This window comes from Pinus tabuliformis, chromosome 2_2 (assembly GCF_031772625.1).
Source record: "Pinus tabuliformis cultivar Carrire ecotype Pingquan chromosome 2_2, CPIR1, whole genome shotgun sequence".
In the NCBI taxonomy this organism is placed as follows: domain Eukaryota; kingdom Viridiplantae; phylum Streptophyta; class Pinopsida; order Pinales; family Pinaceae; genus Pinus; species Pinus tabuliformis.
In genome coordinates, this window is record NC_142300.1 from 901,242,298 (window position 1) to 901,250,140 (window position 7,843).

The following is a 7,843-nucleotide window of genomic DNA, read 5'->3' on the forward strand; positions in this document are numbered from 1 at the left end:
AATACATTTCAGACTCAAAGCCAAGCATATCCCTAGTACCAATGCCCACATTGCATGCCTTATGCACCCAATATGTCTCAATTTTAGCAAGGATATAATTCATCCTATTATCAACAACCTTCAATGCAAGTACCACCTCCAACACATGAAACCTTGCCTTTACTTCAACGTTCTAATTCCTCTACACAACAAGTGCACCAATCACTTAACCCTCCTTCCCCAACTCAGCTGCCTACACAACCAATTGCCAATCCTAATGAAAGACCTCATCAAATTGTACAAAATATTGAGCTGCAAACTTTTCCCACATATGTTATTACTACTTTTCCTCTTAACGAAATTCAATTAAAATGAGGAAAAACAATTAAGGAAAATATATTATCTATAATTATTCAAGAGGAGGATCCCCATGAAGAACCCAAAAATAAAAATTATAAACAAACAGAAAATAGAAAAAACAATGAACTAAAAGAATCACAAGAAGAACCTAGGGAGCCTCCTTATCCAGAGAGATTTCTCATAATGAAAACTGAAGTGCCCATAGAATATGAATTGGAATATGAATTCAGGAATGTTTGCATAAAAATTCCTCTGTTGAAAGCCATTAGCGACATTATGATTTATACCAAGATCATTAAGGATATTTGCATCAAAACGCCAGGAAGGAAGATAAGTAAAAATTAGAATATTAAAGTAATTTCCAAATGTCAGAAATGATCTATGGATTACCACCAAAGTATAATGATGTAGGGAACCCTGTGGTAAACATAGAAATCAATGGAACTCTTTTCCCCAATACTTTAGTAGACTTGGGGGAAACCTTCAATGCCATGACTATTGATACCATGACATTATTACAATTAAAAGAAGTAAGACCCACACCCATTGTGCTAGATTTGGAAGATAAGTCCATTGTTAAACCTGTGGGGGTCCTAGAAGACATAGTGGTAACAATAGCTTATTGGGAATACCCAATTGATTTAATTATAATTTACCCAAAAAATTCTAACCTAGATATCCAATAGTTTTAGGGCAACCTTGGCTAGCCACTGTTGATGCTATTATTGGGTGAAGAAATGGATAAATGACTATTTCTAATGGATCACAAAATCAGACATTGACCTTTTTTCCATCTGCCCAATTGGATGTTGAAATAACTCTTTGGCTGGAGAATCCCTATGGAGAAGAAGACTGTATGTTCCCCTTATTAACTCTAGAACGATCAAGAAGATTTCAAGAACAATCTGAAGACCATGTTTTGCAACAATTCTTGTCTGGTCTTAATTGCATTAATTATCATGTTTCTTTTAATGGCTATCATCATGTTTTCAACAATGAATTTTAGGAAACTTGTCACCCTACTATATTTGCATCATTTACTATGGAAACCATGGAAGAAATAAGTGAAGAAATTTCTCAACTTGTTGAAATTAGCACTTCAAAAAAATTGTACATTGGTACAGAATTAAGTAGAGAACAAAAACAGCAGGTAATAAATATGGTTCAAAAATAGTCCAATTCATTTTTTGGGATTATTTGGACATGAAAGGTATTCATCCTGACACTTGCACACATCACATTTACACGAATGAAAAATCTAGGCCTGTGGCAACCACAAAGATGAATGAATCCAGCTGTAAAATAAATTGTTAAAGATGAATTGCAGAAACTGTTAAGTGAAAATTTTATATATCTTATCTCTGACAGTAAATGGGTATCTCCCTTGGTCGTAGCTCCCAAGAAAAATGGGAAATGGAGAATTTGTGTTGACTATAGAGAGCTGAACAAAGCTACCTTGTGGGACTATTTTCCTTTACCTTTTATTTATTAGGTGCTTGATACATTGTCGGGGAAAAAGAACTTCTCTTTTCTGGATGGGTACAATGGTTATAATTAGATTCAAATAGCCCTGGAAGACCAAGAGAATACTACTTTTACCTGTCCATGGGGCACCTATGCTTAACGAGTTCTTCCTTTTGGTTTGTGCAATGCTCCAACTACCTTTCAAAGAGTTGTTTTAGCTATTTTGGTTGATTTGATACATGACTATGTGGAGGTCTATATGGATGACTTCACAATGTACGGTGATGAATTTCAACAAGATTTGAATAACTTGGAAAGGGTATTGATTCATTGTCAAGAAGCTCAATTGGCCCTTAGTAATATTAAATGTAAAATGATGTAGACTAAGGAAATTGTTTTGGGACATCATGTATCACAAGAAGGGATAAAAGTTGATCCTGCAAAAATTGAGGTAATATCACATATTCCAACTCCAATGTTGCAAAAAGAGGTAAGAAGTTTTTTGGGACATGCAGGGTACTATAGGAGATTTATTGAAAATTTTACTAAAATTGCAGCACCCATGTTTAAATTGCTTACTAAAGATGCTGATTTTTTATGGGATACTGACTATCATAATGCAGGGTACTATAGGAGATTTATTGAAAATTTTACTAAAATTGCAGCACCCATGTTTAAATTTCTTACTAAAGATGATAATATTTTATGGGATACTGACTATCATAATGTTTTTGAGGACCTAAAAGACAAATTGTCTATTTCTCCATTGTTGAGATGACCTAATTGATCTCTCCCTTTTCACATTTGTACCGATGCATCAGCCACCGCACTTGGAGCTATTTTTGGACAACAAGAGAATCACTTTCCTTATGCTATCTACTTTGTTAGCAAAAATATCTCACTTGTAGAGCTAAATTACACAATTACTGAAAAGGAATTATTAACACTAGTCCATGTTATCGGCAAATTTCAGCATTATATTACTAGTTACGAAAATTTTGTCCATACTTATCACTCTGTTATTAGGTTCCTTATGAATAAGCCCATTAATAATAGAAGAATTACGAGATGGTTACTTTTGTTACAGGAATTTAATATCGTTGTGATTGACAGGCCTGGATGAGATAATTTGGCTGCAGATTTCTTATCCCGAATGAACATTGCTCAAGACAGAACTTTAGTACTAGTTCTGGATGATTTTCCAGATGATAATTTATTTGTTGTCTCAACACATACTCCTTTGTTTGCTGATGTGGCTAACTATCTGCTCTCAAGCATGTTTCCACAAAGTATTTCCACCAGGGATAAACATAATATTGTGTAGCGAAGTGTTAATTATTCTTGGATAGAGGGGGACTTGTACCGCACAGGAGCTAATTTAATCATGAGAATATGTGTGCGAGAAGATGAGATGTATGATATCATGAGAGCTTGCCACAGTGAACCTTGTGGTGGCCATTTTGAAGACAAAAGAACAACCTACAAGGTCCTACATGTGGGTTATTACTGGCCCACTCTTTTCAAATATGCCAAAAGGTTTGTTTCGAGTTGTGATGTCTGCCAAAGAATGGGGAGGCCAATTCCAACTGATGAAATGCCTCTCCAAACTCATATATCAATAGAACCATTCAAAAAATGGTGGGTTTATTTCTCCAATGAAGTCCGATCCCCACTATCTAAAAGGCTCCTCTACGTGCACAGGAATCAGGGGGAGAGGAGAATTTTTTTTTTCTTTTAGCAAACAATTGGAATTTATGGCATGACCTGACCGGAGAATAAATGTCTCCAAACAACGTGGGCCAGTAGAATCCTTCCTTGAGGATTTTATGTGTTGTTGTCTTCCAACTATAGTGTCATCCACACACTCCCCCATGGAAATCCTCAATCACTTCATGTATTTCTCCCTCAACCAAACATAGCAGTAACCCCATCAGGTCCTTCCAGTAGAGAATTCCATTGGATATAATGTATTTATGTGCTTGCAATCTTAGACTTCAATATTTAGATCTATCTGGTCCTAATGGGCATCTTAGGAATAAGAGGTAATGAAAAATGTTCTTATACCTGGGCGATCCCTCACATTTGGCATAGATCTTCTGCTCAACTGTTTTAATTCCATTGTGGTGATCCTCTGGTCTGCCTTCCTCTATGATGACGTTTATCCCTAGAGCTTGGCAGTTGGATTCAGATAAAATCTTGGCCAACCTGTGGCCTTTAATGAGCTTGGTATGATTTATTTCTAGCTCATATTCTTGTATTTTAGCTATCCATCTACCCTTTTTCCTTCGTTGTCTCCTTGCACCAGGATGTCCTTGATTGTAGTCGTTGGGACGAACGCTTTGATTTTCGATTGTAGCACATACATACGAAATGACTTCAGTGCCTTGACTAGTGCATAGGCCTGTTTCTCCAATATATTATACTTCAGCTCAGCGTCCCTTAGGACTTCGCTGACAAAGGCAATGGGTTGCTCGTAACCTTCTTTATTTTTTTGTAATAGCACAACGACAATGGCATGTGGAGAGGAAAAATAAAAGATGTAGAAAGGAACTGAATAGTCGGGGTTGACTAGCACTAGGGCCTCAACCAAAGCTTCTTTTATTCTAGTGAAAGAATCACGGGGGAAAATGCTCTAATTAACTTCATTCTCCTTCTTGAGCATATCTATAATACCTTTGACTATCTTAGCATAGTTAAGTATGAATCGCCTTAAGAAATTTATCCTCCCCAAAAAGTCTTGGACTCATTTCTTGTTTCTGGGAAAGGGAATATGGATAATGGATTTGACTCGTTCAGGATCAATCTTTACTCCTTCCTACACTACTATGTGTCCAAGCAGCTTCCCCTCACTGAGGGCGAACTGAGATTTCTAAGGATTCAGAGAGAGACCATACCTTTTGCACTTCTCCAAGGTGAGCTTTAAATGGAGGACATGCTCTTAATTAGTCTTATAAAATATTTTGATGTCGTCTAAGTATACTACCATGATTTTTTCTTTGTCACCTACGAAAGCTATGTCCATAGCTCTCTGAAATGTGGCCGATGCATTTATCAACCCGAATGGCATGTAGGCATACATGAATGTTCCCCACAAGGTGGTGAAAGTAGTCTTTTTCTGGTCGTCAGGGTGGGCTGCCACTTGGTTAAATCTGGAGAATCCATCCATCATGGACATTCTGGCTGCACCCACTACCTTTTGTAATATATTATCCATCTTGGGCAGAGATTAATGATCTTTTAGATATGCCCTGTTTAAATTGCAGAAGTCCACACATAGCCTTATCTCTCCGTTCTTTTTCCGGATAGGGACCAAATTAGCTACCCACTCAGAGTATCTTAAAGGTACTATGATCTTGGCCTACAACAACTTCCTTACCTCCTTTTCAATGGAGGGGAGTAAGAGTGGATTTATCTATCTGAGTTTTTGTTTGCATGGCTTTATCCCACTCTTCAAAGGAATCTTATGCTGAATAATATTAGTATCAAATGATTTCAAATCATCATAAGACCAAGAAAATACATCTTTGTAAGTTTTGAATAGATCTAAATACCTATGTCTATATTGCAAGGGGATTCCTTTGGACAACCTGATCCTCTAGGATTCCTCCTCTGATCCAAGGTTTCAGTCTTCTATTTTATCATATTTCTCTAGGGCCATTTATTTGGAAGCTATGTCGTCTTTATTAAAAAGTATTTCTAGTGGAACAAGTCCATGAGTGATGGTGTTCCCTTTTATTTGCAACTTTTTTTTGCCCAGCCATTGTGTCTTCCCACGACGTCGCTTATTGTTCTACTTCTTCTTCTTCTTGATTGATGGTGGAATGGGCAAACTCCCCAACGACTGCTATGAATATTTTCACGTGCTCGTCATCTTCGAATACCTGCTAGTGTTTGACATTATCAGGTATTGAAGGCCTGTGTCTAACTTCTATCTCATATCTGAGGAGTGGATTATGTGGGGGCCTGAAAGTGCTTGCATCTACCGCAAGAGAGTTAGCCATCCTGTTTTCTTCCCTGGGCAAAAACTAGATGTTAAAGGCTAGGAAGAAATTATCAATTAAGTCCCACATTTCATTTTGGTACTTCCTCAGCCTGAGGTGTTTGGCTTGACATTGGTCTCAGAACTGCCTTACGACTAGCTCAGAGTCTCCATAGACCGATAGGCATTCAATGTTCATATTTCTTGCTGTTTGTAACCCAAGGAGTAGTGCCTCATACTCCACCACATTGTTGGTAGCCTCAAAATCTAGTTTGAAAGACAGGGGTATCACGCCGCCCTCTAGAGACACCAATAATATTCCAACTCCATTTCGATCTTATGAGTTTTCTCCATCAAAGTATAATTTCCATATTTTATTTTCATTTACTCACAAGTGCTCTGACTGTCCTATTAGGTGTACTAATGTTTCCTCTTGGAAAGCCTCATCCTCTTCTAGGAGTAGAAAGGAGATGTCGCTATCCTTCCCATGCACCAAGGAGTTTTCTGAGCCTTTAGCTGGGGTCATGGTTTTCACAAACCTGGATTCTTTGTACAACCTCCTTTGCCCACCTCCAAAAGTGGGAATGGTGGCATAAGTAAGATCTAGCTTGATAGAGCCACCCACCTTGGAACCCTAAGGTCTGGATAAGAGCATTCCAAAAGGAGGAGGTATACTGGCCACCACAATATCCATTACCACACTTTTCACCGGGATCTAAGCCAAGTTTACCACTAGATCCTTTATCATGCCTAAGAATTTGACTCTCTTGGAGTCAAAAGAGTACAAGTCCTCGTATGGTCTGGTGATCTCCAAACCCAGCTATTCCATTACTAATAATGGCATGAGGTTGTGTGAGGCCCTAGAATCCAGCATGAAATTATGTAACAAAAGGTCATGGATCACCAAAGTCACATAGAAAGGTGTAGTAGAAGGGTCCAACTCTTCCACATGCAGCCTGAAAACAACCATGGGCCTCTCCTCTTGGAGGTTCAAACTATCCAGGGTTGGTGCTGAGCTGACAAGATGTATGAATTGAGAGACTTGGGCTTTGTAATTAGGCTTCTTTAGAAGCTCAATCATAGGAACAAGAATTTTTACCTTTTCCAGCTCCTTTTGGAGATTGAATGTGGGTTGCGACTTTTCTATATCTCATGTCTTTGTTCTTTCTCCCTTCTTATTGGCAGTTTTAGGCATAATAGGTGGCTCCTTTTCTGTGTGCCCTTTAGGACCATTTCTCTCGTTATTTGTAGAGACTTCTGTCTTGGGTGGTGTTGAAGCCCCGAAAATCGGATCGACAACAAGGGGGATACCCACCCGGTCCGGACCTTGGTTGGCAGCTCCTTATCTGTTTGGTATAGTGGGTCCGACTAGGGATAATGGGACCAGTTTCCCAATCTAAGGGGTGTGTGTGTGTGTAGAGTTGGATGATGCTGATCTAGGAGTATTTAAACCTAATTTAATTCAAACTTCTAAACTAACTCTATGCTATTGTAATCTAATGAGAAACAACACATCTAATCTACGCTAACCCGGGGTGTATTTCTTCTATTATGCGATCTAAAGAGATTTCGAACAATAACTGGTAATAAAGATAATTTAGCTATAATAAGAATAGAAATCAATTAAGATAAACCATTCTGCATAAAAAGTTAAGCAAAACAGTTGTGAACAACATATCGCATAATAAGTTATTCATATATCAAACACAAATAAATGACTCCACCTTACAGAAGTGCCAAATGGTAACCCACACATTCATGCATTAACATATAAACAACTGAAAATGCATATCACTTTAATAATATAAGTATAAATTGGTCAAGAGATAAAAGTACCATTTATGATTGGTTCCACTCATAAGCTTCAAGCAATAACGATTTATCTCTACTTGTTCTAACATCTACTAAGAGTACAAAAGTGCAACATCAGTAGCAGACATTAAATGCAAACATTGATAAATCTCGATCCATCCATTCATCAAAAACCCCCTCCGAGGGTGCAAAAGTGCATGTTCTCAGGACACGTTTTTTGACAAATTTTCAGACCCTTCTCCAAATGCC